The sequence below is a fragment of the Lissotriton helveticus genome, chromosome 1_1 (genome assembly GCF_964261635.1).
Source record: "Lissotriton helveticus chromosome 1_1, aLisHel1.1, whole genome shotgun sequence".
In the NCBI taxonomy this organism is placed as follows: Eukaryota; Metazoa; Chordata; class Amphibia; order Caudata; family Salamandridae; genus Lissotriton; species Lissotriton helveticus.
The window spans coordinates 426,332,527-426,341,630 of record NC_136057.1 but is presented as its reverse complement, the minus strand read 5'-3'; the positions used below and the strand labels follow the sequence as shown (position 1 = coordinate 426,341,630).

General features: G+C 42.8%; 1 long non-coding RNA gene across 1 annotated transcript; it reads left to right on the top strand.

Moving 5' to 3' along the window:
- The first annotated feature begins 305 nt into the window (after positions 1 to 305).
- Positions 306 to 8,633, top strand: LOC144769765 (uncharacterized). The gene is made up of 3 exons (XR_013598750.1): positions 306 to 390; positions 4,970 to 5,024; positions 8,038 to 8,633. It is a non-coding gene; the product is annotated as an uncharacterized LOC144769765 (long non-coding RNA).
- Positions 8,634 to 9,104: the final 471 nt, after the last annotated feature.

Genomic DNA, 9,104 nt, shown 5'->3' with positions numbered 1-9,104 from the left:
TGGATTGGGCTCACCTGTGTGCAAGTACAGGCAGACTGTGTATGTGATAAAAACATGTTGACATGCTCCTTAATCTTTAACTAAATTAACATATTAGCAGGGCAGGTGAATGTGTAGGAAGGGAACTATTGACATAGCAAAGACATGCTGCATATACTCTCAGTAAAATATTGACAGAGCAGGTGATTGTGTAAGAAGAAGACCTTGAATGTGACACAAACATTTTATTAAACTTTAACCAAGGAGACAGGGAGAAGGCTCTATGACAAAGTAGTTGTTAGAATTTAAAGGCAGTTGTTGGAAGAGGTGGAGAGAGCTTGTGAATTGATCTAGGTTATTGTCCTGGGTGGTGTCATACAGACGAAGAACTCCTCTAACAGATACAGGATGGTAATCTTTTTTCTGTCGTTGTTGGTGTGTGTTTGCTGCCTGTAAATTGAAGCTAAGTAAAACTTGATTCTTGAATATTCATGGTCTTATGCATACATTTTCTTTATTAATCGATGGGTCAAAATTAAATTTAACGTAATTTAACAACAGAAAACTCACATACTGTTTGACCAGAATCAGGTGAGGTTGATGGCAGTAGAGCCTTCGTATGTTCCAATGGCAGACACCGGGACGATGGAGTTGCAGGCTATGCTTTCACGGCAGTCTGCTGGGGAGCATTTTATGCTTCTCCATATGTGTCTGGGCCACAGCTCCAGCAAGAGCGGCTCCTCCACTAGGGCGGAGGAGCGTCACCCCATTGCTTTCTTGCAGGGCTAGAAAGCCAAAACATAAAATGATAATAACTAAAAGTCACACAGGCACACTTTGCGCATTGCAGGCATGTGGGTGGGCGGGGCTGGTTTGCCCACTCCTGAGTGCGCAAAAACTGTTTGGTAGGCCATTTCAGGTCGCTCAAACCAGTCATGCGCACTCTGCCTTTCTCCATGCAGAGAACATGGCCACTCCATTAGCCACTGGACGGATGACGTCTAAATCACTCACAAAGCTATGGCCACTCCATTAGCCCCTGGTCGGACGGAGTCTCAATCAATCACAATGCTGCTTGCAGCGTTGTGATTGGCTTTGGGGAGGGAGGCAGGAGAGCTGGAGCTGAGAAGACGCAGAACCCACGCAGCAGAAAGGTAAGTTTAAATTACTATATATTTTTTTATTTCCCCGCGAATACCCCGCAAATCCCCCCGGTAACCCTTGCGCTTGCCCCCGCACCCGCGAGCAATGCCGGCTGCTACTGAGCTCAAGAGTAGAAAGTCGATGGAGCAGTAATGCAAAAACACCCTGTGCCTGCTTTCCAAAATGTGTGAGCCATTTTGTATCAAAATGAAAATTCGATTTTATAACCAGCCCAAAATATATGGTGTTTCATTCAATGTCCCCTGTGTTTCTGTGCTTTGGAAGAGAAGACAGGGGTTTATAAGCATCACTGATTGTGTTTTGTATGGTTGCCAGGATAGCAGCATGGTGCTTGTTATGTTGTGTTTTTATTTATATCATGTTCACCAATGGATGCTAATGAGTTTCAGTTGGGCTGATTCCTGTAGGTGGCTTTTGCCTAGCTAACTCACCACTGCCCCTCCGCGCACACACACACTTTGTGTTGTGATGTCCCTCACAGCAGCGTTGTCTCTGGCCACGGAATTCAGAACAGAGGCACAAAGGGGTGTACTTTTTCCACACTTATGTGTGACCAGTCGAACTTAAAGTGTGATCAAGAAAGAAAAAAGATTGGGCCACTCCTAAATGGTGCAGTCACATTGCACAATAATCTACAGTCCCACCCTTCACTTCTATCATCTGCATAGGGGCAGTGATTCAGGTAGTCTATTCAGCAACTGCTTGCTAATAAAATCTTCAATGAATTTCCAGAGACCCTTTGACAACCCCCTCACCATCAGAATCTATATACTGATCCTCAATCCACAGGAATACAGGAAATACGCTTCCACTGTCTGTGGAAGCTCTCCTCGCCCTCCATCTTGTGTACTGTCAAACCAGAGGCACCCAAAATAGATCCTATTTGGCCTTGCAATTACTACTGTGAAACAAACTTGAGGATGAGCATCAGAAGACTTCCACTCCAGCCTTTTCAGAATCTCCTTTTGATGTTTGTGTTAGGTACCCATCTATTTTCCTAGATTGCTACGATCCCGATGTTATTGCTTCCATTACATGCAATTTTAAGCTTTCGGTATTTTTATAGATATGCATCTTGCCATTACTTTATGTTTCCAACCCTTGAGTTGATCATTTTTTCCTTGTTGAAAGAGTGGTCTAATGGCAGCTCTAATAGCAGTATAGCAGCGCACAGACCGTTCTTTTGAGACAGAACAGTGCATGACTGAAAACTACTTTCTAAGGCATTAAATTGCTATAACATTTATAGATGAAGATAGCAATATATTTGGGTTTTGTGGGATGTTGATGCAGGACATTTATGTGCACACTAGGCCACATTTTTATTATGCTGGTGTAAATTTGCATTACTCTTTTGATGCGAAATTACAGAGAATTATGAAATTATTCACGTATGAGTACTTTGGTACAAAATTGATACTGCAGGAGGACATGAACAACATACTTAGCGAGCTAATTGGCTGCTGCTGTCCGTGCTCTGTTGCATTTAGCACTATTTTCTTTGTGAAAAATGCATTCTCTGGTCCATTTTGGATGTAAGTGTGCATTTTGCACTAAGAAAATAGCGATAAATGCTGCATTATGCTCCTCGCATAATTCTGCTCAATGTTGTGGAATGTTGCTATAATTTTGTGTAATTACACTACCGCATCTTATGGAAGTTACACCTACCCCTAGTGCAGACAAGGGCCCAGGTGCTTATCAAAAGTACCTAATATAGTGGAGCAGCATGATCTTAGCTCCGCCCTACTTATGTCATGTATATACATTTATGGACTCATGTATGGCATGCATGCTCAAAGTGTTGTTTAATCTCATTGGCGTCTGTGGTACATTTAAATTAATTAACAGTAGTAATCATTTCGATCACTAACAGCCTGATTCATCATTCTCCCGTTTTGCGAGCCCCTAATAGCGATTCATAACGAATCGCTATTAAGGACTTGCAAAACGGGATTCATGTAGGAATTGCAATAAATTTTGCGATTCCTACATGTTCCTTATTTGCGATTAGCTAATTGCAAATAAGGATGCGATCTCAAGTGTGCAGGGGTGTCCAAAGGACACCCTGTAGCACCCCTGAAATGTAATCTACATTGGTGTTGCGCACACACATGTCCAAAGGACATGTGTGTGTGTAACATGCAACTTAGAAAAATGCATTTAAATGCATTTTTCTAAGTTTTTGCTATTTACCGAGAGGTCTGACCTCTCGGTAAATAGCGGCTCAAAATTGCAATTTCGCAATTTTAAAATGCTTCATGAATTGCATTTAAGGAATCTCAAATAGAGATTCCTTAAATTCAATTCTTCGCAAATGTGCGAATTCTTAAATAGCGAATTTTGCATTTGGGATGATGAATCCCAAATGCAAAAATTGCACTCGCAAAAGGCAAGATTCTGAGAATCTTGCCCTTTGCGAGTGCAATTTAGCTTGATGAATCAGGAGGTAAGTGTTTAACACACATAGATGTGTTAGGTTGAATAATAGACTGATGCAACCATATGTACTACTTACTCATTACATATTCACGTTTAAAAATAATAGTTTGCTTTCTACTGATGTATAATATTGTAACATGCATCCATTTTGATTCTCGAGTAAAGTTAGCTTGACATTAGGCCTTAGCTGGAAATGTTTACTTTAATTCTACTACTACGCGGTTTTCTCTTTTCAGCAGGTTTGACATCGGATTCCTCATTAGCTAGAGAAAGGCTTATAGTTATGTAACTGACTGTTGATAGTGAGGCCTGACAGAGAAAAGTTAGCAACAAATGTGGAGCGAAGATGGTAAGAGAAAGCTTCCTTTTCCTAGTGTTCCAGGAGGATACAACACTCAAGGACAACAGATGTGTGTTTCGTTGGGTGGAGATGGGAACATTAGAGAGTATGTCGACTCCCCTTAAATGTGGTGAGGGGAGTGGCTCTCAGTGGTGAGAATGAGCTATGGATGTTCTGGAAACTGTTGGTTGTACTTTTAATTGGTGTTATATAGTTAGTTGAGCAGACTTCATTCTGATTTTGAGAGGGAGCAGATCTATCTTTGCAGGGTTTCCCTGAGTGTAAAGCTTCATGCTGAACACGCTTTCATTTCGTTTAAACTTCTACTGAAGATGCAAGCTTTACTGACACCTTCTATGCTTCCTTTTTAGAAGTCCTTTAGTTTTATCTGTCCTAGCTTATGTTTAGACTAGAAAGAGAAAGTTTCTTTATGGAACACCTGATCGTGTCAATCTGTTTCCTGTGCATTGTGGCTTTTAAAATTTTAGACTTCAGTTTTTTACGACTTAACTTATTGGAACATTTTGGACTCCAGACTGTATTGATGTATCTTATACATCTATGCCTCCTTTGTGTATAAACTAGTTGGATAAATGTTTTAAAATAAACCTTTATGTTTGAGATAACTGATTTTTTGTCTTCATTGTAAAGCCGCATTGGTTTCACAGAGGTGGAAATGTATTTATGATGCTAGCTCCCTCAAAACACTACAAGAAAAACTATTAAAGGTCCATACGACCAATGGGGAAATTTGTTTGATGATTTTACTATGATTTTGAGGTTCAGATATCCATACTCCATCAATATCAATATTTTTGCATGCAGATAAGGTTGTTTCTTTCTACAGTTGTGCATCCTTAATTTGCATGCTATCTCAAACAGCATCCTCTTTCCATTGACATCAATTAGGGATACACAGGGGTCACAGCTGGCTTGCCCTTTGCAAAAGGTGGCAACATCTGTACCAAAAACATAGGGACAGGTTGCTCTTGTGCCCATTTTTATTGATCTAATAGCTAATAATTCTCTACTTTTCACTATTAGTATAGTAACTGATGGAGCACCAGGATCTGGACCGAGACCTGCACTGGCAGCTGAGGTAAGTACAAAATGTTTTAAAATATATGTTGTGTGGGTGCTTGTGGGTCACAGTGTGCTTGTGTGACCATGTGCATCGTGAGTGAGCATGTGGGAGTGAAAGTGAGTGTGAGTCAATGATAGGTAGTGAATACGAATGAGTGGGATAGGAAGCTAATATGTGAGTCAGATTGAGTGACAATGAGTGAGTAAGAGTAAGAGTGACTGCAAGTCAGTAAGAGTGGGTGACTAAGAATAAATACAAATGAATGTGAGGGAATGCTAGAGAGTGAGAGTCAGTGTGAGTGTCAGTGAGTGAGAGTGAGTGATAGCGAGTGTAATCTGTGAGTGAGAATAAGTTAGAACAACTCAAAGTAAGAGTGAGTACAAGAGAGAGTGAGTGAGAAAATATGAGTGAGTGATGATAAAAGTGAATGTGACTGAATGCAAGTCAGACGGAGTGACTGGGAATGAATGAGAGCATAAGATTGTGGAAGGGAGTGTAAGAGTCAATGCAGGTAAGTGTGAGTGAATAAGTATTAGTGAGTCAGAGCAAGAATGAATGAGACTAATGGTGTAAATGAGCATGAGTGAGTGACAGTGTGTGAGTGCAAGAGTGAAAATGAATGAGCGAGACTGAGTGTGGGTGAGTGTGAAAAGAATGTGGTGCTATGCTTGTGAGTCTGCCATTATCCCTTGTATGCTGAAAGTAATTCTTGATTTACAGAGGCCCCCCATCAAAATCTTGCCACTGGCCTACTGCAGGAAATTCCTCGCATGATAGGCACCTGTGACAAAATACTGGGCCTGCCATACTTGAAGTAGTTTTGGAGATAATGGGCACCCATGATAAAATAATGGTACTGGAATACTAGAGATAAATATTGGCATATTGGAAAATGCTGGTGCTGGCACGCTCGAGGAAATGCTAATGATATTCATAAGGGAGGACAACCGTGGGATGTGGAAGGAGGCAGCCTTGACAAAATAGTGGCCTTGATGTACAGAGGTCATTTTGTACATAAAGATCACTCATGGCATATGCATGTCATTAACAGAATTTTGTCATGGGCATATTTAATGTAATTTTTGGCATAAAGGGCACCAATCGCAAAATACTGTCCATAGCACAATTGGGGCATTTTGTAAATATGAAGGCACATATAACACAGTTGAAAAAACTTTTAAACAACCATAAGGAAGCATCAGGTTGAATAGACCTGGCACACCATGAAAGGAATTGAATATTTAACGAGTAATGCAGAGCCTATGGATTTCTAGCAAATGTATGTGAAAACTGTGATTAAAATGCACTTTTTCACCCCATTTATCGTACAATGTTCTAGGCAAAAGAACTCCCATCTGAATGCCGCTGGAAGCCCGGACTGACTGTTGCGAGCACCGGGCAATCCCCCAGTCGGCCGCATGGTTGGGGGCCGGTTTTGGGCCCCAGGGGGCCGGTTTTGTTAGAGGGCCGTTTTTTGCAGCATAGCTGCAAAAACGGCCCTGTAACAAAATCGGCCGAAAACCGGCCCTAGCAAAGAGCGCGGTCGCACCCCCAACCCCCCCGGGGAAGGGGGGGGGGGCTGGCCGAGCACTGTGCCAGGGCCGGTATCGGTTCCCAGTCCGGCCCTGAAGAAGGCTGTCTCATTTGCCATGCTCCTTTGCTACAATTTAGGGCAGGGACTACACTCCACGACTTTCAAAGATGATGTCAACAACCTAATATAGCTGGTACCTAAAACGAGGCATAGGTATGTGTTGTGCTGTTATGTTATTAATGCCATTATTATGGAACTTAACAATAACAGTTATTATAATTTTAAGAGGGTAAAGACAATGTGATATCAATTCCTGGGGGATTTAGGGTCATAAGTCATATGATGCCACTTCCTGCGATGTCATTAATGTAACAGGATGTATGATGTCATGTCCGCTACCCGTGGTATTTTTGTGAATCAACGTCCATGTATATTTTTAAATATGAAAACTGACCTTGACCGTTACTTAAAAGGTCTTATTGTCATATTTACTTTTTCTTCCAAATATCTCTCCCTTTGCTTCTGTTCCATCCTTTCCATGATTTTTCTCCTCGAACAAGACCTTCTTAGTAACCCTGGGCGAAGTCATACACTACTCTCGCGTAGTTGGCGAAGTTTACGTTAATTTGCACTTCGCGAATTGCACGTAGCACAGTCCAAACACACGGAGCGGTCATTTTTTGCTTGCTCGCGGTCCTCAACGTCAAGTTGGCGAACCCGAGCGAGCAAAATGACATCCTGGGGAGACTTTTTCCTCTTTTGAGATCAGCAAAATCAAGTTGCTGATCCCGAGTGTGGAAAATAAACCTCCTGGGGTGATTCTCAACGCGGGGAGGTCAGGTTTCTCATTGCAAGTGGTCGCATATGCTCGCGACCATGAGAAACTATCAGTCCGCGTTAAGAAAGCTGTCGCTCGAGTAGAAAACTACTCGAGCGGCAGAAAACGACCACTTGCACTGTGCAAGATGCGGTTTGCACTGATTGCACAGTGTGGGCAAGCATTCGGCACTGTGCAATCAGTACGAACAGCATTTTGCACAGTGCACTACGGAGTTCGCATAGCTATGGGTAGCTCACGTAGTGTGAAGTGCACTTTGCGTAGCTACGCATAGCGCTACTACACAAACTACGCCCAGGGTTACTACTTAGTCTTGCCCCCGTGATATACCTCCGTCATTTTTGATTTGTGTATTTGTATCATTAGAGAAGTAATTTAGCTTGGGTAGACATTGCTAATCTGGGCTGAATTTTTCTGGGCGACATGTTTAAAAATGGCAGATGTGTTGCAGTGAAGATGCAATATTTCAGGAACCATGAGACCTATGTACTTCATTTTGGTGTCAAAACATAGGTTTTGGGTAGTCAAGTAGTCTTACAGAGACAGAAATTAGGTCATCAGAGCAACCCTTCAACCATTTTCCAAAATGGTAGATTTATTATGATGTGTTTTAGCCATCATATTAGTAATTAATTTTAATATTGTTTTTGTTTCAGATTGTCAGTTGAATCAAATTCGTAAACATTAGCGAAGCAGGTGGTAACAGAGGATCTTTACCTCCTGACAGAGTGTTGCTAAATACAAAATCCGAGGACTCATTCAACAAAGAAAAAAGTGTCATATGCCAAACTAATGCCAAACTAATCTGAAAGAAAAGCTAACATCAACTGCCGCTGGACAGAAGAGAGTTCAATATGCTGCAGAAATAGGGCAAGATGAATTCACAAAAGATTGAAAGTGATGTGTGAAGAGGATCATTAAAAATCCACGAAACATACAGCCTGATTCATGTACGGGCCGTTTTGCGTGTCCCTAATAGCGAATTATAGCGACTCGCTATTGAGGAAACGCAAAACGGCATTCATGTACTTTTCGGGGAAAAAATAGCGACTCGCACGCGGGCGCTAAATCCGTTAGCGACTAACTAAAAACGCAGAAAAATCGCTATTCCCGGCTACCTGCGTCGGGATTGCGACTCGCAATGTCGTGCGATCGGGAATGCGACTCGCATTCTCGCGCGATCAGGAAAACGGGAAGTAGCTTTCCGAGCACAGTGATGACATCACAACCAGGAAGCAGGCAGTTCCCACCCCCAAACACCACAGTGAGGCAAACCTTCGAGGGAGCAAGTCGGAAAGCAGACGCTAAACCAGCGATAGCGACTTCACAAACGACAGTAATAGCGACCTAACTGCTGCCATGTCTGAGGAACCTGTCCCTGGCCCCAGCGACAGCGCAGGACGAAAGAGAAAGCTGAAGTTCTCAGAGCAGGAGCTCGAGAACCTTATTGAAGGGGTGGTGGCCAACCATGACAGGCTCTTCGGGATCAACTCCAGGAAGGTCCCAGAGCAAGACAAACGGAGGATCTGGCTGGGAATAGCCTCCAGCGTGAACTCGGTGGGTGTGGCCAATAGGTCATTGGAGGAGCTTAAGAAGCGATGGTACGACCTCCGAGGTCGTGCCAAGGAGAGGGTGGCGGAGCGCCTTGGAGAGGCATCGGGCACTGGAGGTGGCGGACCGACAGTCCCACCCAATACACCCTTGGAGGACCAGGTCGAGAACA